General features: G+C 51.6%; 1 protein-coding gene across 2 annotated transcripts in view; it reads right to left on the bottom strand.

Annotated features, from left to right (window-relative positions):
• Positions 1-15795: 15795 nt before the first annotated feature.
• The window catches only part of LOC133340856 (protein regulator of cytokinesis 1-like), a 29241-nt gene continuing 18285 nt past the window's right edge, over positions 15796-26751 (bottom strand). Inside the window, exon 15 of one of the 2 annotated variants that reach the window (XM_061549318.1) lies at positions 15796-17700. The gene's annotated coding sequence lies outside the window, so the exon portion shown is untranslated. Of the gene's footprint in view, positions 17701-21080; positions 21166-26751 lie in introns of those variants that run through there. The other variant, XM_061549327.1, reaches the window with a different exon arrangement.

The following is a 26751-nucleotide window of genomic DNA, read 5'->3' as shown; positions in this document are numbered from 1 at the left end:
AAACCTGGTGGCCAACTACAAGAAACGTCTGACCTCTGTGATTGTCAACAAGGGTTTTGCCACCAAGTACTAAGTCATGTTTTGCAGAGGGGTCAAATACTTATTTCCCTCATTAAAATGCAAATCAATTTATAACATTTTTGACATGCACTTTTCTGGATTTTTGTTGTTGTTATTCTGTCTTTCACTGGTCAAATAAACCTACCATTAAAATTATAGACTGATCATTTCTTTGTCAGTGGGCAAACGTACAAAATCAGCAGCGGATCAAATACTTTTTTCCCTCACTGTACCTTCAGAGATTTGTTCATGAAGCCATCCAGCTATATAAACACAGACACAACTTCAACCGAGAGGATGGGTACAAACTGAAAAGTCATTTGAAGGACGTTATTAACCAGGTAAAGTCCTAACTAATTGTGATGTTTCCATCATACATGCCTATGTCAGCTATTATTTCCGACTCTCTGTTTGTGTCTCTCTCTCTATGCCTCTCTCTTAGATCTCTTATGCATTGCACTCTCATGCCTTTGGATTGCACCACTCTTCGATTTCACGTTAACATGCTGATCTCTCACATTAACATGCTAATCTCTCACATCAACATAGCCACTTCCGTGCCCTCGTCGAGGAGGCCGCTCTCCTATCTTACAGTTACATGCTAATTTCTCACATTGACATCACTAGCCCCGCCCACTTCTTTATGACCCTTGGGCTACATCCATTTCAAACCTTTTAAAAGTCTGCCTCAGCAGCAGACCACGCTTTCCCACCTGATGACGGACGCTTGTGTTGCGCCTGAAACGTCGTGATTTGTTTTATTTTATACCTACGTGACTTTACCGAAAGAATCAAAAAGTATATTTTCAAAATTATTTTAGCAGGTAAGGCCCACTGAGTTATTAAAACAATTCAGGAGCCACGAGGCCACAAATTACATCTCTACAAAGTGGCTTATCATGTAGAGTTTACAGCGGCAAAATACTCTAAACCAGTGGTTCTTCTTAACCTGGGATGCACACAGCCCCTGGGGTGCGAGATGCCCTTTCTAGTGGTGCGAGACATGGGCAGATTTTTTTTAAGAACGTAAATAATCGAAAAACAAATAAAGGACAGGCACCTATATACAACTTACTTTGTTTCATCAAACCCTAAATCCTTATTAACACTCTAAATGTTTAAACGATTGAGAAGCAATTGCTGCAGTGAAGGTGAAAAACCACTGCTCTAAATCATCTAAACGCACTAACCCCTGGGACTGCGAGTGTTCGGACATCCTCTATCTGAAGAACTGGCTTGTGCAGCACGCAAGCATCGTGAATCTATGGGGCAATGGGGGAGTTGATAACGTGAAGTGCTCTGGTACCAAGAGCCCCGTTCGGCCCCTGTGTGAACCCGCGCACACGGAGCCGCGATCACGGCAGGAGTTTCACACTCGTGGTGCGTGTGGTGCAGCGTGCTCCATGCTGATGATGATGTAAACCCATCTAATAAGTGTACACACCTGTGGTTATTGACTCTTTGCATACAGACATCAGCAGTCACGTATATAGGCGGACCTCGCTTAGCGAACCAAGATGCGTTCCTGAAGAAGTGAGCGCTGATCGAATCCACGCTAAAAGGGGTCCTTGTACCGTTGTGTTTATACAGGTAGGAACAATGTTCCACACTGCCCACCAGGGATTTATTGTCTGTCTGTCTGTCGTGCATAAATAAATATATAATACACACAGCTCTTTGATTGGTGGAGACCTTACAAACAGCTCTTTGATTGGTGGAGACCTACTGCCGGGTGCGGAGAGGGGAGGTGCCTAAAGGAGGAGGGACAGGGGAGGGGCCTAAGGAAGGGGGGAGTCAGGAGAGGGGCCTGAGGGGGGGGGATCAGAGGAGGGGCCTAAGGGAGGGGGGGTCAGGGGAGGGGCCTAAGGATATGGGGGGTGGTCAGGGGAGGGGCCTAAGAGAAGGGGGGTCAGGGGAGGGGCCTGAGGATATGGGGGGGTGGTCTGGGGAGGGGCCTAAGGGGGGAGGGGCCTAAGTGAGGGGGGGTAAGGGGAGGTGCCTAAGCAAGGGGGAGGGGCCGATAGTTAAGGGGGCTGGCGACCTGGCTGTCTGCCTGGCTACCTAAAGTCAAGTTATCTTGTACACAGGTAGGAACAACAGGTTCCACACTGCCCACCAGGGATTATTTGTCTGTCTGTCGTGCACGAATACGCTGTCCAACCAAGTTCCTACCTGCCCACTCCGAAGGAACGTGTTTTGGATGCGTTCCTGACTGCGTTATTTGTTACGTTTTGGTAGCATATGAGGGCTTCATTGGGGTATCAGATACAGAGATGATGAACATGATTCCATAGATGAAAATGTTTTTTATTTATTATGACATCAGGACGGTACTTTGTATACGGGATGTACATGCTGTTGGTAATGTAAAGTGTGCGTAGCACTTCTGAACTGCAGTGCTTGTGTACAGTTCGATCGCTGTACATGTCAATGGTGCAACGACAGTGTGCGAGTGCAGGCGGGTGTTGGCATGAACACAACGATGTCCGGGGAGACTTCTTCTGAGTCGGTTCCGTTTCATTCTCAAACTCCAACTCGACCCCTGGAGGCAAAGAGCATCACACGAGGCCTCTCAGTCCACGCTGACGCGTCACGCTCGGCCCCCATCGTCCACCACTCCAAACTGGTCCTCTGACACTCCACGAACTAAACTATTTTTTAAATAATAATTTTACCAGGTAAGGCCCACGGAGTGATTTAACTTGTTTTATTTTTTTCAGAAGCGACCAGGCCACACATGACATCGCTGCAAAGTGGCTTATCACGTAGAATTCACGGTATTGGCTCTTAACCTGGGGTGCGAGATGCCCTTTCTGGGGGTGCGAGTAATGGCCAAATCTTTTTTAAAGGTAAATAATCGAAAACCAAACTAAGAACGGACACCTAAGTACAACTTACTTTGTTTCATCAAACCCTAAATCCTTATTAACACTCTAAATGTTTAAAAGATTGAGAACCAATTGCTGCAGTAAAGGTGAAGAACCACTGCTCTAAGTAATCTAAACGCACTAACCCCTGGGACTGCGCTTGCTCAGACATCCTCTACCTCAGCGGCTGGCTGGCCAAGCACGCAGGGAAAGAGCAGGGCCAGGCTGTCTGCTCTGGTACCAAGAGCCCAGTCCGTGAATTCACGGCAGATGCGGCGTGGCGGACCAACTCCACGTCGCCTCGCGAGGCGTGCGGCGTTGGGAGATTTTTTTTTTAACAAGCGCAGAGTTCTGAATCTCCGCTTGATTGTAACTAGCCCCTAGGTCTGTGCGTGTACAGCCCGTTGGTCTATCCACTGCTGGATGAGGGGCATTCCCTCGCCTGTGATACAGGAGGTCTTGGGTTAGATCCTGACCCTGACGCCTGTATATTTCAGCTTTTTTTAGGAAGCGACCTGCCCACAAATGATATCTCGACGAAGTGGCTTATGACGTGGATATTTATAGCAGCCAAATATTATTCTAACGCGTGTTGTTGATTCGAAATGTGGAGGACAAAACCGGAGGAGCCGTAGAAAAAACCACGTGACCACGGGGAGAGAGACACGCAAACTCTAAAATTAACCTTCCAAACTTTTCGTGGGTCAGGTCTGATCTCTCCACAATAACAATCACACCACGCTGCACTATTATTGACGTGAACAACTTCACCCCTGGGACTGCGAGTGTTCGGACATCCTCTATCTGAAGAACTGGATTGTGCAGCACGCAAGCATCGTGAATCCAGGCAATGGGGGAGTTGATAACGTGAAGTGCTCTGGTACCAAGAGCCCCGTCCGGCCCCTGTGTGAACCCGCGCACACGGAGCCGCGATCACGGCAGGAGTTTCACATTCGAGGTGCGTGTGGTGCTGCGTGCTCCATGCTGATGATGATGTATACCCATCTAATAAGTGTACACATCTGTGGTAATTGTCGCTTTGCATACAGACATCAGTAGTCATGTAAACATGACTTTGTATATGGGATGAATATGTTGTATAGGTTGTTCATCCATACCTAGTAAAGTGGTAGAGAATATTCATATATATTCTGTGTATGCTTTGTTTCATTCGTATGCTTTTCATTAAAAAATATTAGCAATTTTGAAAATCGTACCAGAGAGATAACGAATTAAACTCAATTATTTTAAATCGCGTTTTCCTTTAACCTCTCTCTGCCAAAATGTTTCGTCTCGTTTGAGCCAAATATCCTGGTGATGTGATGTTAGAGCCTATTTTCTATTTAGGCCTCCGTTGTGGAAAGCCCTCTTCATAGTGTACAAACGAGAGCTGTAGTGATGTGCGGCATCCGTCAGTCTTGTCCAGAGTCTGAGTGCCGCTCTGCACGTGGTCGATGGTAGAGAAACATTTCCTAAACCTTGCCTGCTCACGTGGGTGGTTGGCCTCTTACATTGTCCATCAGCCGCTTCCCAGTGACCTTGGTGAACAATTCATCGAGTGGACTGAGTGGAAACACGGACATTACATACATAGAATGGAACAACTCGTTTAAAGTGTGCAGAGCGGCGTGAGGAAGTGAAGGATTTGAATTCCACAGAGAGACAGAGGAAGCCAAGGACCAGAGAAAAAGAAGGCAAATTTGTAGACACATTGGGTGGTAATAAAAGCAAGGGGGCTTGGGCAGTGCGCGTCACTGGCAGGGACGATGAGCGATGGTCGAGACTGACGACGGAGTGGCAGCCCAAGGAGGAACTCGTCCCCCGCAGAGACGGAGTGACGAGATGAGCTCGCGTGCAGCTGCCCCATGGATTGTTGCACCGCCAATCAGCGTGGGACGGTGACGGCATTGGGGGAGGCCTCCATCCAGCAGTTGATTGATCATGGCTTATGACGATGATGTAGACGTCGACACTAATTACGGCTCGAGACAGCTCGAACCCGGTTCGTCCCCTGGGCCTTGGGAGAGAGACAACGATTCTGTCGATCAGTGCGGTCTCTGGCTTCCTCTTGCTGCCAAATAGAGAAATAAGAATCGGTCTAAGTTTGACGGCATTAACACGTTCATTGTGTCAAAACGTGTCTAATATATTCACTTTACGAGTAGATATATGCAAATAAAGACGGCTTAGTGAAGGTAGTGGCAGTGTATGCCAGTCTGGTTACCCTATGACAAAATCTAATGATGGGCGGTTTAAAAATATATTGTAATATGGCCTTACAAACCGACAATGATAACAATCACACCACGCTGCACTATTATTGACGTGAACAACGTCACCCCTGGGACTGCGAGTGTTCGGACATCCTCTATCTGAAGAACTGGATTGTGCAGCACGCAAGCATCGTGAATCCACAGGGCCATGGGGGAGTTGATAACGTGAAGTGCTCTGGTACCAAGAGCCCCGTCCGGCCCCTGTGTGAACCCGCGTACACGGAGCCGCGATCACGGCAGGAGTTTCACACTCGCGGTGCGTGTGGTGCAGCGTGCTCCATGCTGATGATGATGATGATGTAAACCCATCTAATAAGTGTACACATCTGTGGTTATTGACGCTTTGTATACAAACATCAGTAATGTAAACAGGACTTCGTATATGGGATGAATATGTCGTGTATTTTGTTTATCTATATCTAGTAAAGTGGTACAGAGTATTCATATACTGTATCTACTGTACACTTTGTTTCAAACGTATGCTTTTAATTAACAAATATTAGCAATTTTGAAAATCCTTCCAGAGAGATAACGAATTAAACTCAGATTATTTTAAATCGCGTTTTCCTTTAACCTCTCACTGCCAAAATGTTTCGTCTCGTTTGAGCCAAATATCCTGCTGATGTGATGTTATAGCCTATTTTCTATTTAGGCCTCCGTTTTAGAATGCCCTCTTCATAGTGTACTAAGGAGAGCTGTAGTCATATGTGGCATGCGTCAGTCTTGTCCTGAGTCTGAGTGCCACGCCACTCTTCGATTTCACATTAACATGCTAATATCTCACATTAACATGCTAATCTCTCACATTAACATGCTAATCGCTCACATTAACATGCTAATCTCTCACATTAACATGCTAATCTCTCACATTAACATGCTAATCTCTCACATTAACATGCTAATCTCTCACATTAACATGCTAATCTCTCACATTAACATGCTAATCTCTCACATTAACATGCTAATCTCTCACATTAACATCACTAGCCCCGCCCACTTCTTTATGACCCTTGGGCTACATCCATTTCAAACGTTTTAAAAGTCTGCTTCAGCAGCAGACCATGCTTTTTCCACCTGATGACGGACGCCTGTGTTGCGCCTGAAACGTCGTGATTTATTTTATTTTATACCTACGTGACTTTACCGAAAGAACCAAAGAATATATTTTCGAAATTATTTTAGCAGGTAAGGCCCACTGAGTTTTAAAAAAAAAATCAGAAGCCACAAATAACATCTTTACAAAGTGGAATATCATGTAGAAATTACAATGACAAAATACTGTAAACCAGTGGTTGTTCTTCTTCTTACCCTGGGATGCACACAGCCCCTGGGGCGCGAGATGCCCTTTCTAGGGGTGCGAGACATGGGCAGATTTTTTTAATAGAAGATAAATAATCGAAAAACAAATTAAGCACGGGCACCTAAGTACAACTTACTCTGTTTCATCAAACCCTAAATACTTATTAACACTCTAAATGTTTAAACGATTGAGAACCAATTGCTGCAGTGAAGGTGAAGAACCACTGCTCTAAATCATCTAAACGCACTAACCCCTGGGACTGCGAGTGTTCAGACATCCTCTATCTGAAGAACTGGCTTGTGCAGCACGCAAGCATCGTGAATCTACGGGGCAATGGGGGAGTTGATAACGTGAAGTGCTCTGGTACCAAGAGCCCCGTCCGGCCCCTGTGTGAACCCGCGCACACGGAGCCGCGATCACGGCAGGAGTTTCACACTCGTGGTGCGTGTGGTGCAGCGTTCTCCATGCTGATGATGATGATGTATACCCATCTAATAAGTGTACACATCTGTGGTAATTGACTCTTTGTATATGTAAAGTAGTAACTCGGCAGGAGACGACTTCACGGGTAGCACACTCTTTATTTTCGCCAACTTGTAGTTACACGGATGACTAACACCCTACTTCGTTACACGGGTGACCAACACCCACTTAGCTACACGGGTGACGGACACCCACTCAGCTACAACTTCGTTACACGGGTGACCAACACCCACTTAGCTACACGGGTGACCAACACCCACTCAGCTACACGGGTGACCAACACCCACTCAGCTACACGGGTGACTAACACCCACTCAGCTACACGGGTGACCAACACCCACTCAGCTACACGGGTGACTAACACCCACTCAGCTACACGGGTGACCAACACCCACTCAGCTACACGGGTGACTAACACCCACTCAGCTACACGGGTGACCAACACCCACTCAGCTGTACTGACACGGGCTCTTACGCCCTGTAGCCTTCCGGGACACACCCAGCCGGGGTGCCCGTCTTGGCTCTGGGTACCACCGTCCCGACCCACACGGGCGTCGGACTACGGTCCCCCCAGTCTCGGCTCCGAGCCACACAGGGCCCCTACCTCCTCCACCCCGTCTTCGGTCTTCAACTGGTTAACACTGACCACGAGTGCTCTCGCGCGTCCCCCTTTATACCCCTCCTGCGGACGTCGCTGAGAGTACTCACTTATCTGACCAATCACTGCGCACTCGCTACGATCCTCTTTTCCCAGCTTGTGTGAGCGCGCCTCACCACCGGCGCGCGCGTCCATGCCACGCCCACACCGCGTGCCCAACCCCGCGCCCCGTGATCCATCACTGCCGGCGCACGTCAATACCACCACTACATCACCCCCTACCACATAGCTCGCAGCCGACCCGGCTGCTAATAAAACCTACAACACCCCTTCACCCCCATGTGTGCCCCGTAACATAACACAAACCCTAACAACACAACATGAACACCGCAATCCGCAAAACCCAGCAACCGCCACACCCGCAACAAGAACAACATGCACAATCCGGCGAATGGCAACGATACTGTGTATGCGGAAAGAGTAACAATAAAAAAAATTTCTTTAATCATTTTCTCTTCTTTTCTCTCCGACTCATGCAGCGTCCCAATGTCCGAGCGTCCCTTGAACGGGACATTACCCCGGCAGAGGGGGAAGCCGGCAACGAAGTCGGGCTTTAACAAAAAAAGAAAAACATTTTTTTTTCTTTTTTTTTTCATGAAAAGTGTTGCGTCCTTGCCCGAGTCCGCCTTGCCGGACCGTCGTACGGCACAGGACGCAGTTGGCCATCCGGCGGCGCCGGCCGTTCAGGAAGGCATGGGCCAGGCATCGGGGCTCCGCGCGAGCCGCGGGGTTCCGGTTCCCGACGGTCAACAGCCGTCAGGTCCGAGACACCTGGGGGTGGGTCAGGTGGAGACACGTGAGGATCAACCTGCGACACATCCCTCCCCGAGTCGACGGTCACATCACACGCTCGGTCGTCACGGCACAACCCGGGGTCACGCGGCGCCGCGTAGGGTTTCAGTCGGGAGGGGTGCACGTACCAACGGCGTTTTCCCCATTTAATCTGTATACTCTGGGGTCGTGCAACCCGCACAATTTCCACCGGTCCCCTCCATGGTCTCAACAGTTTGGGGGACGTAGCCAACGGTGCGTGTGGACAATGCAGCCAGGCCTTATCGCCCGGTTCCCAATTGTGCGTATGCACCTTCCGTTCATGCAATCGCTCGTTCGCGATCTGCCGAGAGCGTGAATTCAATCTCGCAGCCTCTCGCGCCTCAGCCAATTTGGCAATGTTAAACTTAATGTGGTCTGCCAATTTTGATTTAGCACGTGGCTGTGAAATCCCCAGTTGGACGTCCATGGCCGGATCAGCCTCCCGCCCATACATCAGAAAAAATGGAGAAAACCCCGTCGCCGCATGGGGTGCCATCCGATAGGCCGCTAGTACCCCCGGTACCTGTAAGTCCCAATCCACCTGGTCGTCGCATACCTGTTGGCACAGCATAGACGTAATCGTCCTGTTCAGACGTTCAACCATACCGTCAGTCTGCGGGTGGTACGGGGAGGTACGTACTTTCTTTGTACCCAACAGGTCGCACACCTCGCGCAACAAAAAACTCGAAAAGTTTTTCCCTTGATCCGTCAGCAAGCGTTCGGGGGCGCCTTTGTCCAAAACATAACCTTGGACAAAGGCGTCCGCCACTGCCGCAGCCGACTGGTTGGCGAGTGGCCACGCCATGGGCCAGCGGGTGAAGTACTCTACGCCAACCAGCAGGAACTTATTTCCCCGAGGTGTAGTGGGAAAGGGCCCCAAGATGTCTAGCGCGACCAATTCGTTCGTGCGCGAAACTTGAATGGATTGAAGCGGTGGATTAGCCGCTATTGGTGGCGGTTTTCTTTTAGCGCACCCTACACACCCCTTAAGAATGTTCGCCACGTCACTGCCCATCCCAGGCCAATAGTAGTCTCGCTGAATGAGGGCGAGCGTTTTGTGAAACCCCAGATGCATGAGTCGTTCATGGGCAGCCAGGACGACCTTCCCCCGTACAGCAACCGGCACCACAAGCATGTGACGCCGGGACATGGAGTCCCACTTCATCAAGAGGCCCTGTCTGCACACCCAGGAACCGACCCGCGTTTCCCCGCCCTCGGGAACGTTAACCTTCCGACGTAGCGCGAGTAGGGAGCTGTCGGCCATTTGCAGACGGCCCCACTCGATGAGAGGCAATGCTAACAGCGAGTCCCTCCCCGTGGGGGCGTCGACCCCCGTAGTATCCGTGGCGGCTAGCACCACTTCCGCGGGGACAGCGACAGAGGGTTTACACCGCGCCGATCCCAACTGACATGCGCATTCCGTACGCGTCGGCAACCGTGACAATGCATCCGCATTCGAGTGGCGCAACCCCTTGCGGTAAATCGTCGTGAATTGGTAGTCCTGAAGGACCTCCAACCATCGGGACAATTGGCCGGATGGCTGCGCCAACCGCATAGCGTATTGGAGAACCGTAAAGTGACGGCCATACAGATATGGCCTGAATTGCTGTATAAAAAACACAATCGCCAGCAATTCACGCCGTGTCACGCAGTAGCGTTGTTCCGCGGGGGACAGAACCCTGCTACCGTAGGCGACCACCCGTTCGACCCCCCCGACCACCTGTGAGAGCACTCCCCCGATACCCGTGTTACTGGCATCCGTGTCGAGCACAAACGGTTGCGTGAAATCGGGGTAACACAAGGGGGGAGCCTGCACCAAGGCGTCACGAAGGGAGCAGAACGCGGCCTCCTCCTCCGGCCCCCAGTGAAACCGCACCCCTTTAGCCGTCAAGGCGTGCAGGGGCCTGGCTATGGTGGCAAACTGTTTGACAAAACGACGGTAATAGGAGGCAAATCCTATGAAGCTGCGGACTTCAGTAACAGAGGTCGGTGTTGGCCATGAGCCGACGCATTGCGTCTTAGCAGGGTCCGTCGAGATCCCCGAACGGCTAACGATATGGCCCAAATACCTGACCGATTCCCGAAGCAAAAAACATTTAGCCGGTTTAAATTTAAGCTTCGCGGAACGCATCCTGAGAAACACTGCCCTCAGTCGCTGGAGGTGCTCCTCAAAAGTTCGGCTGAAAACGATGATATCATCGAGGTAAATCAAACAGGTGTCCCATTGAAGGCCTGACAAAACCAATTCCATGAGCCTCTGGAACGTGGCAGGAGCGGAATGTAAACCCATGGGCAATCGGTTGAACTCAAATAGGCCTCCCGGTGTCCGGAAAGCGGTTTTAGGTTTTGATTCGTCATCGAGGGGCAATTGCCAAAATCCCGAAAGCAAATCGAGCGTCGAAAAAAACTGTGCTCCTGCCAAGGCATCCAGCGACTCATCCATCCTGGGGAGCGGATACGCATCGGCCATTGATATTTTGTTTAGGCGGCGGAAATCAACACAGAACCGCAGGGATCCATCCTGTTTTTTAACCAAGACGATAGGAGCACCCCACGGACTGGAAGAGGGCGCAATGATGTCGGCCGCCAACATGTCATTTACTGCCGACTGCACATGCTCCTTCTCGGCTGGACTGAGCCGGAAGGGATTCTGTCGAATAGGGGCCGCGTCCCCAGTCTCTATGTGGTGGCGCAACAGGTCTGTGCAGCCAATGTCGTACTTGTGCCTGCTAAACACGTCAGCGAACTCGAGCAGCAAGCCCCTCAATGCACCCAACTGCACACTGGACAAGGTACTGGACCCGGCACACAACGCGTCCAACCACTCCGTCCCCTCCTCACTTTGGGGATGCGTATCGACATGTGAATCGGCGTGAGCAACGAGCTGTTCCTCGACGGGTAGCGGCGCGGCGTGAGCGAGCACCGTTCCCTGCGTAATCACGGCCGGCCGCGACCCCGTATTCAGGACCACAACGAACGGCTCACTGTCCCCCCTCACCATGGTCTGGGCCACCGCTAAGCCGAGGTCCCCTTTAGCCCTGTTAGACGGCCCCAATAGAACTCCCTGCGCCCCCGCATCCGCCCCAAGGGGTTTTCTCAACCGAAGGGGTACCAACATTTGCGATCCCGGGGGCACCCGTACAGTCCGGGTTGCCAGCGCCTGCACCGTCGCACAAGCCGTGCGTATCTTATTTGGACTCTTCAAAAACTCAACCCGCCGACCCGACGGAAGCTCAATGCAGGCCTGGTCTATGAGAATTTTTATGGGCATTTTAGACAGAAAGTCCGTGCCTAGTAAACAAGGAACGGCCAACGATGATGATACAAAAATAGGACCCGCCAATTTAATGTCGCCAATACAAATATTCGCCCGAATCTGGCCGATGATTCCCAAAGATCCCCCGTTTGCCGCGTAAAATGGTACGTCCACCGGCAGAAGTGGTCGACATTGTACGGGAAGAATATTATAAATAAGGTCCGAAATAATAGTGGCCGACGCACCCGTGTCCACGAGCACCCGGACCTCAACCCCGTCAATGTACCCCGTTACCACGGACGACCCGGCCGACGCAGCCACAATCCTGTGGGCCAATTCGGACCACTCGACTGCCTTCGGGCCGTACGCGGACCCCTCTCGCCGAACCGAACCCCCGGCGCCCATACACGGTCCCCCCACCGCTAAGCGGCGACCCGAACGTGCCGTGCGTGTGGACCGAACGTGTGAGGTGCCGCGACTTGCCGGGTTCAGTTGGGATGTCTTGAGTCCCTGGTCGTCGTCCGGACGTGGTCCCGCGGTGCGTTGACGCGGGGCCCGGCAAAATGGAGCTCTTTGGCATCAACTAGACTCGTTGTGTTTGGAGGAGGATGAATGCTACCTATGACCTCAAGAACACCATCTCCACCGTCAAACATGGAGGTGGAAACATTATACTTTGGGGGTGTTTTTCTGCTAAGGGGACAGGACAACTTCACCGCATCAAAGGGACGATGGATGGGGCCATGTACCGTCAACTCTTGGGTGAGAACCTCTTTCCATCAGCCAGGGCATTGAAAATGGATCGTGGATGGGTATTCCAGCATGACAATGACTCAAAACACACGGCCAAGGCAACAAAGGAGTGGCTCAAGAAGAAGCACATTAAGGTCCTGGAGTGGCCTAGCCAGTCTCCAGACCTTAATCCCATAGAAAATCTGTGGAGGGAGCTGAAGGTTCGAGTTGCCAAACGTCAGCCTCGAAACCTTAATGACTTGGAGAAGATCTACAAAGAGGAGTGAGACAAAATCCCTCCTGAGATGTGTGCAAACCTGGTGGCCAACTACAAGAAACGTCTGACCTCTGTGATTGTCAACAAGGGTTTTGCCACCAAGTACTAAGTCATGTTTTGCAGAGGGGTCAAATACTTATTTCCCTCATTAAAATGCAAATCAATTTATAACATTTTTGACATGCACTTTTCTGGATTTTTGTTGTTGTTATTCTGTCTTTCACTGGTCAAATAAACCTACCATTAAAATTATAGACTGATCATTTCTTTGTCAGTGGGCAAACGTACAAAATCAGCAGCGGATCAAATACTTTTTTCCCTCACTGTACCTTCAGAGATTTGTTCATGAAGCCATCCAGCTATATAAACACAGACACAACTTCAACCGAGAGGATGGGTACAAACTGAAAAGTCATTTGAAGGACGTTATTAACCAGGTAAAGTCCTAACTAATTGTGATGTTTCCATCATACATGCCTATGTCAGCTATTATTTCCGACTCTCTGTTTGTGTCTCTCTCTCTATGCCTCTCTCTTAGATCTCTTATGCATTGCACTCTCATGCCTTTGGATTGCACCACTCTTCGATTTCACGTTAACATGCTGATCTCTCACATTAACATGCTAATCTCTCACATCAACATAGCCACTTCCGTGCCCTCGTCGAGGAGGCCGCTCTCCTATCTTACAGTTACATGCTAATTTCTCACATTGACATCACTAGCCCCGCCCACTTCTTTATGACCCTTGGGCTACATCCATTTCAAACCTTTTAAAAGTCTGCCTCAGCAGCAGACCACGCTTTCCCACCTGATGACGGACGCTTGTGTTGCGCCTGAAACGTCGTGATTTGTTTTATTTTATACCTACGTGACTTTACCGAAAGAATCAAAAAGTATATTTTCAAAATTATTTTAGCAGGTAAGGCCCACTGAGTTATTAAAACAATTCAGGAGCCACGAGGCCACAAATTACATCTCTACAAAGTGGCTTATCATGTAGAGTTTACAGCGGCAAAATACTCTAAACCAGTGGTTCTTCTTAACCTGGGATGCACACAGCCCCTGGGGTGCGAGATGCCCTTTCTAGTGGTGCGAGACATGGGCAGATTTTTTTTAAAGAACGTAAATAATCGAAAAACAAATAAAGGACAGGCACCTATATACAACTTACTTTGTTTCATCAAACCCTAAATCCTTATTAACACTCTAAATGTTTAAACGATTGAGAAGCAATTGCTGCAGTGAAGGTGAAAAACCACTGCTCTAAATCATCTAAACGCACTAACCCCTGGGACTGCGAGTGTTCGGACATCCTCTATCTGAAGAACTGGCTTGTGCAGCACGCAAGCATCGTGAATCTATGGGGCAATGGGGGAGTTGATAACGTGAAGTGCTCTGGTACCAAGAGCCCCGTTCGGCCCCTGTGTGAACCCGCGCACACGGAGCCGCGATCACGGCAGGAGTTTCACACTCGTGGTGCGTGTGGTGCAGCGTGCTCCATGCTGATGATGATGTAAACCCATCTAATAAGTGTACACACCTGTGGTTATTGACTCTTTGCATACAGACATCAGCAGTCACGTATATAGGCGGACCTCGCTTAGCGAACCAAGATGCGTTCCTGAAGAAGTGAGCGCTGATCGAATCCACGCTAAAAGGGGTCCTTGTACCGTTGTGTTTATACAGGTAGGAACAATGTTCCACACTGCCCACCAGGGATTTATTGTCTGTCTGTCTGTCGTGCATAAATAAATATATAATACACACAGCTCTTTGATTGGTGGAGACCTTACAAACAGCTCTTTGATTGGTGGAGACCTACTGCCGGGTGCGGAGAGGGGAGGTGCCTAAAGGAGGAGGGACAGGGGAGGGGCCTAAGGAAGGGGGGAGTCAGGAGAGGGGCCTGAGGGGGGGGGATCAGAGGAGGGGCCTAAGGGAGGGGGGGTCAGGGGAGGGGCCTAAGGATATGGGGGGTGGTCAGGGGAGGGGCCTAAGAGAAGGGGGGTCAGGGGAGGGGCCTGAGGATATGGGGGGGTGGTCTGGGGAGGGGCCTAAGGGGGGAGGGGCCTAAGTGAGGGGGGGTAAGGGGAGGTGCCTAAGCAAGGGGGAGGGGCCGATAGTTAAGGGGGCTGGCGACCTGGCTGTCTGCCTGGCTACCTAAAGTCAAGTTATCTTGTACACAGGTAGGAACAACAGGTTCCACACTGCCCACCAGGGATTATTTGTCTGTCTGTCGTGCACGAATACGCTGTCCAACCAAGTTCCTACCTGCCCACTCCGAAGGAACGTGTTTTGGATGCGTTCCTGACTGCGTTATTTGTTACGTTTTGGTAGCATATGAGGGCTTCATTGGGGTATCAGATACAGAGATGATGAACATGATTCCATAGATGAAAATGTTTTTTATTTATTATGACATCAGGACGGTACTTTGTATACGGGATGTACATGCTGTTGGTAATGTAAAGTGTGCGTAGCACTTCTGAACTGCAGTGCTTGTGTACAGTTCGATCGCTGTACATGTCAATGGTGCAACGACAGTGTGCGAGTGCAGGCGGGTGTTGGCATGAACACAACGATGTCCGGGGAGACTTCTTCTGAGTCGGTTCCGTTTCATTCTCAAACTCCAACTCGACCCCTGGAGGCAAAGAGCATCACACGAGGCCTCTCAGTCCACGCTGACGCGTCACGCTCGGCCCCCATCGTCCACCACTCCAAACTGGTCCTCTGACACTCCACGAACTAAACTATTTTTTAAATAATAATTTTACCAGGTAAGGCCCACGGAGTGATTTAACTTGTTTTATTTTTTTCAGAAGCGACCAGGCCACACATGACATCGCTGCAAAGTGGCTTATCACGTAGAATTCACGGTATTGGCTCTTAACCTGGGGTGCGAGATGCCCTTTCTGGGGGTGCGAGTAATGGCCAAATCTTTTTTAAAGGTAAATAATCGAAAACCAAACTAAGAACGGACACCTAAGTACAACTTACTTTGTTTCATCAAACCCTAAATCCTTATTAACACTCTAAATGTTTAAAAGATTGAGAACCAATTGCTGCAGTAAAGGTGAAGAACCACTGCTCTAAGTAATCTAAACGCACTAACCCCTGGGACTGCGCTTGCTCAGACATCCTCTACCTCAGCGGCTGGCTGGCCAAGCACGCAGGGAAAGAGCAGGGCCAGGCTGTCTGCTCTGGTACCAAGAGCCCAGTCCGTGAATTCACGGCAGATGCGGCGTGGCGGACCAACTCCACGTCGCCTCGCGAGGCGTGCGGCGTTGGGAGATTTTTTTTTTAACAAGCGCAGAGTTCTGAATCTCCGCTTGATTGTAACTAGCCCCTAGGTCTGTGCGTGTACAGCCCGTTGGTCTATCCACTGCTGGATGAGGGGCATTCCCTCGCCTGTGATACAGGAGGTCTTGGGTTAGATCCTGACCCTGACGCCTGTATATTTCAGCTTTTTTTAGGAAGCGACCTGCCCACAAATGATATCTCGACGAAGTGGCTTATGACGTGGATATTTATAGCAGCCAAATATTATTCTAACGCGTGTTGTTGATTCGAAATGTGGAGGACAAAACCGGAGGAGCCGTAGAAAAAACCACGTGACCACGGGGAGAGAGACACGCAAACTCTAAAATTAACCTTCCAAACTTTTCGTGGGTCAGGTCTGATCTCTCCACAATAACAATCACACCACGCTGCACTATTATTGACGTGAACAACTTCACCCCTGGGACTGCGAGTGTTCGGACATCCTCTATCTGAAGAACTGGATTGTGCAGCACGCAAGCATCGTGAATCCAGGCAATGGGGGAGTTGATAACGTGAAGTGCTCTGGTACCAAGAGCCCCGTCCGGCCCCTGTGTGAACCCGCGCACACGGAGCCGCGATCACGGCAGGAGTTTCACATTCGAGGTGCGTGTGGTGCTGCGTGCTCCATGCTGATGATGATGTATACCCATCTAATAAGTGTACACATCTGTGGTAATTGTCGCTTTGCATACAGACATCAGTAGTCATGTAAACATGACTTTGTATATGGGATGAATATGTTGTATAGGTTGTTCATCCATACCTAGTAAAGTGGTAGAGAATATTCATATATATTCTGTGTATGCTTTGTTTCATTCGTATGCTTTTCATTAAAAAATATTAGCAATTTTGAAAATCGTACCAGAGAGATAACGAATTAAACTCAATTATTTTAAATCGCGTTTTCCTTTAACCTCTCTCTGCCAAAATGTTTCGTCTCGTTTGAGCCAAATATCCTGGTGATGTGATGTTAGAGCCTATTTTCTATTTAGGCCTCCGTTGTGGAAAGCCCTCTTCATAGTGTACAAACGAGAGCTGTAGTGATGTGCGGCATCCGTCAGTCTTGTCCAGAGTCTGAGTGCCGCTCTGCACGTGGTCGATGGTAGAGAAACATTTCCTAAACCTTGCCTGCTCACGTGGGTGGTTGGCCTCTTACATTGTCCATCAGCCGCTTCCCAGTGACCTTGGTGAACAATTCATCGAGTGGACTGAGTGGAAACACGGACATTACATACATAGAATGGAACAACTCGTTTAAAGTGTGCAGAGCGGCGTGAGGAAGTGAAGGATTTGAATTCCACAGAGAGACAGAGGAAGCCAAGGACCAGAGAAAAAGAAGGCAAATTTGTAGACACATTGGGTGGTAATAAAAGCAAGGGGGCTTGGGCAGTGCGCGTCACTGGCAGGGACGATGAGCGATGGTCGAGACTGACGACGGAGTGGCAGCCCAAGGAGGAACTCGTCCCCCGCAGAGACGGAGTGACGAGATGAGCTCGCGTGCAGCTGCCCCATGGATTGTTGCACCGCCAATCAGCGTGGGACGGTGACGGCATTGGGGGAGGCCTCCATCCAGCAGTTGATTGATCATGGCTTATGACGATGATGTAGACGTCGACACTAATTACGGCTCGAGACAGCTCGAACCCGGTTCGTCCCCTGGGCCTTGGGAGAGAGACAACGATTCTGTCGATCAGTGCGGTCTCTGGCTTCCTCTTGCTGCCAAATAGAGAAATAAGAATCGGTCTAAGTTTGACGGCATTAACACGTTCATTGTGTCAAAACGTGTCTAATATATTCACTTTACGAGTAGATATATGCAAATAAAGACGGCTTAGTGAAGGTAGTGGCAGTGTATGCCAGTCTGGTTACCCTATGACAAAATCTAATGATGGGCGGTTTAAAAATATATTGTAATATGGCCTTACAAACCGACAATGATAACAATCACACCACGCTGCACTATTATTGACGTGAACAACGTCACCCCTGGGACTGCGAGTGTTCGGACATCCTCTATCTGAAGAACTGGATTGTGCAGCACGCAAGCATCGTGAATCCACAGGGCCATGGGGGAGTTGATAACGTGAAGTGCTCTGGTACCAAGAGCCCCGTCCGGCCCCTGTGTGAACCCGCGTACACGGAGCCGCGATCACGGCAGGAGTTTCACACTCGCGGTGCGTGTGGTGCAGCGTGCTCCATGCTGATGATGATGATGTAAACCCATCTAATAAGTGTACACATCTGTGGTTATTGACGCTTTGTATACAAACATCAGTAATGTAAACAGGACTTCGTATATGGGATGAATATGTCGTGTATTTTGTTTATCTATATCTAGTAAAGTGGTACAGAGTATTCATATACTGTATCTACTGTACACTTTGTTTCAAACGTATGCTTTTAATTAACAAATATTAGCAATTTTGAAAATCCTTCCAGAGAGATAACGAATTAAACTCAGATTATTTTAAATCGCGTTTTCCTTTAACCTCTCACTGCCAAAATGTTTCGTCTCGTTTGAGCCAAATATCCTGCTGATGTGATGTTATAGCCTATTTTCTATTTAGGCCTCCGTTTTAGAATGCCCTCTTCATAGTGTACTAAGGAGAGCTGTAGTCATATGTGGCATGCGTCAGTCTTGTCCTGAGTCTGAGTGCCACGCCACTCTTCGATTTCACATTAACATGCTAATATCTCACATTAACATGCTAATCTCTCACATTAACATGCTAATCGCTCACATTAACATGCTAATCTCTCACATTAACATGCTAATCTCTCACATTAACATGCTAATCTCTCACATTAACATGCTAATCTCTCACATTAACATGCTAATCTCTCACATTAACATGCTAATCTCTCACATTAACATGCTAATCTCTCACATTAACATCACTAGCCCCGCCCACTTCTTTATGACCCTTGGGCTACATCCATTTCAAACGTTTTAAAAGTCTGCTTCAGCAGCAGACCATGCTTTTTCCACCTGATGACGGACGCCTGTGTTGCGCCTGAAACGTCGTGATTTATTTTATTTTATACCTACGTGACTTTACCGAAAGAACCAAAGAATATATTTTCGAAATTATTTTAGCAGGTAAGGCCCACTGAGTTTTAAAAAAAAAATCAGAAGCCACAAATAACATCTTTACAAAGTGGAATATCATGTAGAAATTACAATGACAAAATACTGTAAACCAGTGGTTGTTCTTCTTCTTACCCTGGGATGCACACAGCCCCTGGGGCGCGAGATGCCCTTTCTAGGGGTGCGAGACATGGGCAGATTTTTTTAATAGAAGATAAATAATCGAAAAACAAATTAAGCACGGGCACCTAAGTACAACTTACTCTGTTTCATCAAACCCTAAATACTTATTAACACTCTAAATGTTTAAACGATTGAGAACCAATTGCTGCAGTGAAGGTGAAGAACCACTGCTCTAAATCATCTAAACGCACTAACCCCTGGGACTGCGAGTGTTCAGACATCCTCTATCTGAAGAACTGGCTTGTGCAGCACGCAAGCATCGTGAATCTACGGGGCAATGGGGGAGTTGATAACGTGAAGTGCTCTGGTACCAAGAGCCCCGTCCGGCCCCTGTGTGAACCCGCGCACACGGAGCCGCGATCACGGCAGGAGTTTCACACTCGTGGTGCGTGTGGTGCAGCGTTCTCCATGCTGATGATGATGATGTATACCCATCTAATAAGTGTACACATCTGTGGTAATTGACTCTTTGTATATGTAAAGTAGTAACTCGGCAGGAGACGACTTCACGGGTAGCACACTCTTTATTTTCGCCAACTTGTAGTTACACGGATGACTAACACCCTACTTCGTTACACGGGTGACCAACACCCACTTAGCTACACGGGTGACGGACACCCACTCAGCTACAACTTCGTTACACGGGTGACCAACACCCACTTAGCTACACGGGTGACCAACACCCACTCAGCTACACGGGTGACCAACACCCACTCAGCTACACGGGTGACTAACACCCACTCAGCTACACGGGTGACCAACACCCACTCAGCTACACGGGTGACTAACACCCACTCAGCTACACGGGTGACCAACACCCACTCAGCTACACGGGTGACTAACACCCACTCAGCTACACGGGTGACCAACACCCACTCAGCTGTACTGACACGGGCTCTTACGCCCTGTAGCCTTCCGGGACACACCCAGCCGGGGTGCCCGTCTTGGCTCTGGGTACCACCGTCCCGACCCACACGGGCGTCGGACTACGGTCCCCCCAGTCTCGGCTCCGAGCCACACAGGGCCCCTACCTCCTCCACCCCGTCTTCGGTCTTCAACTGGTTAACACTGACCACGAGTGCTCTCGCGCGTCCCCCTTTATACCCCTCCTGCGGACGTCGCTGAGAGTACTCACTTATCTGACCAATCACTGCGCACTCGCTACGATCCTCTTTTCCCAGCTTGTGTGAGCGCGCCTCACCACCGGCGCGCGCGTCCATGCCACGCCCACACCGCGTGCCCAACCCCGCGCCCCGTGATCCATCACTGCCGGCGCACGTCAATACCACCACTACATCACCCCCTACCACATAGCTCGCAGCCGACCCGGCTGCTAATAAAACCTACAACACCCCTTCACCCCCATGTGTGCCCCGTAACATAACACAAACCCTAACAACACAACATGAACACCGCAATCCGCAAAACCCAGCAACCGCCACACCCGCAACAAGAACAACATGCACAATCCGGCGAATGGCAACGATACTGTGTATGCGGAAAGAGTAACAATAAAAAAAATTTCTTTAATCATTTTCTCTTCTTTTCTCTCCGACTCATGCAGCGTCCCAATGTCCGAGCGTCCCTTGAACGGGACATTACCCCGGCAGAGGGGGAAGCCGGCAACGAAGTCGGGCTTTAACAAAAAAAGAAAAACATTTTTTTTTCTTTTTTTTTTCATGAAAAGTGTTGCGTCCTTGCCCGAGTCCGCCTTGCCGGACCGTCGTACGGCACAGGACGCAGTTGGCCATCCGGCGGCGCCGGCCGTTCAGGAAGGCATGGGCCAGGCATCGGGGCTCCGCGCGAGCCGCGGGGTTCCGGTTCCCGACGGTCAACAGCCGTCAGGTCCGAGACACCTGGGGGTGGGTCAGGTGGAGACACGTGAGGATCAACCTGCGACACATCCCTCCCCGAGTCGACGGTCACATCACACGCTCGGTCGTCACGGCACAACCCGGGGTCACGCGGCGCCGCGTAGGGTTTCAGTCGGGAGGGGTGCACGTACCAACGGCGTTTTCCCCATTTAATCTGTATACTCTGGGGTCGTGCAACCCGCACAATTTCCACCGGTCCCCTCCATGGTCTCAACAGTTTGGGGGACGTAGCCAACGGTGCGTGTGGACAATGCAGCCAGGCCTTATCGCCCGGTTCCCAATTGTGCGTATGCACCTTCCGTTCATGCAATCGCTCGTTCGCGATCTGCCGAGAGCGTGAATTCAATCTCGCAGCCTCTCGCGCCTCAGCCAATTTGGCAATGTTAAACTTAATGTGGTCTGCCAATTTTGATTTAGCACGTGGCTGTGAAATCCCCAGTTGGACGTCCATGGCCGGATCAGCCTCCCGCCCATACATCAGAAAAAATGGAGAAAACCCCGTCGCCGCATGGGGTGCCATCCGATAGGCCGCTAGTACCCCCGGTACCTGTAAGTCCCAATCCACCTGGTCGTCGCATACCTGTTGGCACAGCATAGACGTAATCGTCCTGTTCAGACGTTCAACCATACCGTCAGTCTGCGGGTGGTACGGGGAGGTACGTACTTTCTTTGTACCCAACAGGTCGCACACCTCGCGCAACAAAAAACTCGAAAAGTTTTTCCCTTGATCCGTCAGCAAGCGTTCGGGGGCGCCTTTGTCCAAAACATAACCTTGGACAAAGGCGTCCGCCACTGCCGCAGCCGACTGGTTGGCGAGTGGCCACGCCATGGGCCAGCGGGTGAAGTACTCTACGCCAACCAGCAGGAACTTATTTCCCCGAGGTGTAGTGGGAAAGGGCCCCAAGATGTCTAGCGCGACCAATTCGTTCGTGCGCGAAACTTGAATGGATTGAAGCGGTGGATTAGCCGCTATTGGTGGCGGTTTTCTTTTAGCGCACCCTACACACCCCTTAAGAATGTTCGCCACGTCACTGCCCATCCCAGGCCAATAGTAGTCTCGCTGAATGAGGGCGAGCGTTTTGTGAAACCCCAGATGCATGAGTCGTTCATGGGCAGCCAGGACGACCTTCCCCCGTACAGCAACCGGCACCACAAGCATGTGACGCCGGGACATGGAGTCCCACTTCATCAAGAGGCCCTGTCTGCACACCCAGGAACCGACCCGCGTTTCCCCGCCCTCGGGAACGTTAACCTTCCGACGTAGCGCGAGTAGGGAGCTGTCGGCCATTTGCAGACGGCCCCACTCGATGAGAGGCAATGCTAACAGCGAGTCCCTCCCCGTGGGGGCGTCGACCCCCGTAGTATCCGTGGCGGCTAGCACCACTTCCGCGGGGACAGCGACAGAGGGTTTACACCGCGCCGATCCCAACTGACATGCGCATTCCGTACGCGTCGGCAACCGTGACAATGCATCCGCATTCGAGTGGCGCAACCCCTTGCGGTAAATCGTCGTGAATTGGTAGTCCTGAAGGACCTCCAACCATCGGGACAATTGGCCGGATGGCTGCGCCAACCGCATAGCGTATTGGAGAACCGTAAAGTGACGGCCATACAGATATGGCCTGAATTGCTGTATAAAAAACACAATCGCCAGCAATTCACGCCGTGTCACGCAGTAGCGTTGTTCCGCGGGGGACAGAACCCTGCTACCGTAGGCGACCACCCGTTCGACCCCCCCGACCACCTGTGAGAGCACTCCCCCGATACCCGTGTTACTGGCATCCGTGTCGAGCACAAACGGTTGCGTGAAATCGGGGTAACACAAGGGGGGAGCCTGCACCAAGGCGTCACGAAGGGAGCAGAACGCGGCCTCCTCCTCCGGCCCCCAGTGAAACCGCACCCCTTTAGCCGTCAAGGCGTGCAGGGGCCTGGCTATGGTGGCAAACTGTTTGACAAAACGACGGTAATAGGAGGCAAATCCTATGAAGCTGCGGACTTCAGTAACAGAGGTCGGTGTTGGCCATGAGCCGACGCATTGCGTCTTAGCAGGGTCCGTCGAGATCCCCGAACGGCTAACGATATGGCCCAAATACCTGACCGATTCCCGAAGCAAAAAACATTTAGCCGGTTTAAATTTAAGCTTCGCGGAACGCATCCTGAGAAACACTGCCCTCAGTCGCTGGAGGTGCTCCTCAAAAGTTCGGCTGAAAACGATGATATCATCGAGGTAAATCAAACAGGTGTCCCATTGAAGGCCTGACAAAACCAATTCCATGAGCCTCTGGAACGTGGCAGGAGCGGAATGTAAACCCATGGGCAATCGGTTGAACTCAAATAGGCCTCCCGGTGTCCGGAAAGCGGTTTTAGGTTTTGATTCGTCATCGAGGGGCAATTGCCAAAATCCCGAAAGCAAATCGAGCGTCGAAAAAAACTGTGCTCCTGCCAAGGCATCCAGCGACTCATCCATCCTGGGGAGCGGATACGCATCGGCCATTGATATTTTGTTTAGGCGGCGGAAATCAACACAGAACCGCAGGGATCCATCCTGTTTTTTAACCAAGACGATAGGAGCACCCCACGGACTGGAAGAGGGCGCAATGATGTCGGCCGCCAACATGTCATTTACTGCCGACTGCACATGCTCCTTCTCGGCTGGACTGAGCCGGAAGGGATTCTGTCGAATAGGGGCCGCGTCCCCAGTCTCTATGTGGTGGCGCAACAGGTCTGTGCAGCCAATGTCGTACTTGTGCCTGCTAAACACGTCAGCGAACTCGAGCAGCAAGCCCCTCAATGCACCCAACTGCACACTGGACAAGGTACTGGACCCGGCACACAACGCGTCCAACCACTCCGTCCCCTCCTCACTTTGGGGATGCGTATCGACATGTGAATCGGCGTGAGCAACGAGCTGTTCCTCGACGGGTAGCGGCGCGGCGTGAGCGAGCACCGTTCCCTGCGTAATCACGGCCGGCCGCGACCCCGTATTCAGGACCACAACGAACGGCTCACTGTCCCCCCTCACCATGGTCTGGGCCACCGCTAAGCCGAGGTCCCCTTTAGCCCTGTTAGACGGCCCCAATAGAACTCCCTGCGCCCCCGCATCCGCCCCAAGGGGTTTTCTCAACCGAAGGGGTACCAACATTTGCGATCCCGGGGGCACCCGTACAGTCCGGGTTGCCAGCGCCTGCACCGTCGCACAAGCCGTGCGTATCTTATTTGGACTCTTCAAAAACTCAACCCGCCGACCCGACGGAAGCTCAATGCAGGCCTGGTCTATGAGAATTTTTATGGGCATTTTAGACAGAAAGTCCGTGCCTAGTAAACAAGGAACGGCCAACGATGATGATACAAAAATAGGACCCGCCAATTTAATGTCGCCAATACAAATATTCGCCCGAATCTGGCCGATGATTCCCAAAGATCCCCCGTTTGCCGCGTAAAATGGTACGTCCACCGGCAGAAGTGGTCGACATTGTACGGGAAGAATATTATAAATAAGGTCCGAAATAATAGTGGCCGACGCACCCGTGTCCACGAGCACCCGGACCTCAACCCCGTCAATGTACCCCGTTACCACGGACGACCCGGCCGACGCAGCCACAATCCTGTGGGCTAATTCGGACCACTCGACTGCCTTCGGGCCGTACGCGGACCCCTCTCGCCGAACCGAACCCCCGGCGCCCATACACGGTCCCCCCACCGCTAAGCGGCGACCCGAACGTGCCGTGCGTGTGGACCGAACGTGTGAGGTGCCGCGACTTGCCGGGTTCAGTTGGGATGTCTTGAGTCCCTGGTCGTCGTCCGGACGTGGTCCCGCGGTGCGTTGACGCGGGGCCCGGCACCCGGCCGCGACGTGGCCCCGAAGGCCGCAGTTGTAGCAGACGACGAGGGACGTCGTAGGTTTCGGTTGCTCCAGCTTGCGGGAGGAGCGTGTGGGCGAACGACCTCCCGGTCTCCACTCCCCCGGCCTCGAACCAGCGAAGGCCTCCTCCCGAGGCACAGCAGGCTGAGGTCCGATGATCGTGGCGGCCGGTGCCCCGTTCTCCACCGATGCGCAGACGACCGTCGGCTTCCGCTGTAGGACCTCGTAAGCGTGGATACTCGTGGCAATCCCCAGGGAGCAGATGTCCATCTCGTCCGCCGTATTAATGGGAACTCCCAATCCGTGAGCCAGCGCCAGCAGCTGCTCCGTCACCATGGCGTCCTTCCCCTCCTTGTCCATGCGGGGAAAAGCTGAATCCGCCAGGGCGAGCAGCGCCGTGCGATAGGCGAGCGTTGTTTCTCCAACCACCTTCCGCCGATCGTAGAACTGGTGGCGACAGGTCGAGGGCGGCCCGAACACCTTGGCCAACAGGTGCAGCGCGGCCTGGAGCGTTGAGCGGGACGACCTCGGGGCAGACGTGAAGGCCGCAAGCGCGTCGTCGTCGAGCATCGCTGGCAGCGCGCGCAGGGCAGTGGTGTCGGACTACCCCGACATTTCTTGATGCGCGATGAACCGTCGCTGGAAGGCTCCCCAGTCGCCCCCGTCCGCCTTGAACACCGACAGCGCGGGCAATCGTTGCTGGAGAACTCGATCGTCGTCGTCGTCGTTGGAACGATTTTCCCGCGCGCCGCTGTGGTTGTAGAAAATGTCGGCTCCCTCTGCAGGCGCAAAATGGAGAGCTCCGGCGCTCGCCGATGACGCGGGCTGCGCTGTGTGGAGACCTCTGGCCACGTGGTGTCCGCGTTTCCCGCCAACCGGAGGCGGACCCTCGAAAATGGCGCCAACTCCCAAACTTTTGGCGCGAAACGCCTTATGGCGGGAACCCTCCAGTCGCGCCGCCTCTTCCAACCCCGCAGGCGTTCCACCGGCCACTGGAACGGAGATCTCCGCCAAGATCGCAGCGGCGGCGAGCAGCAACTCCGCCAGGCGGGAGTGTGCGTCCTGCAGGCTGGTGTCGGAGGCGGGCGGAGCATCGGCCATTTCCGCGAAGTGCTGCATCGGCGGCAACTCCTCGTCCTCTCCTCCCGAGGGTGGTGTCACCGGTACGTCGTCGTCTCCCCGGTCTTGCACGTGGGAACGAGAAGTCTTCCTTGTGTCCATTCTCCTTGAAGACAGGTTTACTTCTGACGCCAGTTGTAAAGTAGTAACTCGGCAGGAGACGACTTCACGGGTAGCACACTCTTTATTTTCGCCAACTTGTAGTTACACGGATGACTAACACCCTACTTCGTTACACGGGTGACCAACACCCACTTAGCTACACGGGTGACGGACACCCACTCAGCTACAACTTCGTTACACGGGTGACCAACACCCACTTAGCTACACGGGTGACCAACACCCACTCAGCTACACGGGTGACCAACACCCACTCAGCTACACGGGTGACTAACACCCACTCAGCTACACGGGTGACCAACACCCACTCAGCTACACGGGTGACTAACACCCACTCAGCTACACGGGTGACCAACACCCACTCAGCTACACGGGTGACTAACACCCACTCAGCTACACGGGTGACCAACACCCACTCAGCTGTACTGACACGGGCTCTTACGCCCTGTAGCCTTCCGGGACACACC

Source organism: Lethenteron reissneri, chromosome 2 (genome assembly GCF_015708825.2).
Source record: "Lethenteron reissneri isolate LAM-NWPU_2019-01 chromosome 2, ASM1570882v1, whole genome shotgun sequence".
NCBI lineage: Eukaryota > Metazoa > Chordata > Hyperoartia > Petromyzontiformes > Petromyzontidae > Lethenteron > Lethenteron reissneri.
This window is presented reverse-complemented; position numbering and strand designations above follow the sequence as displayed.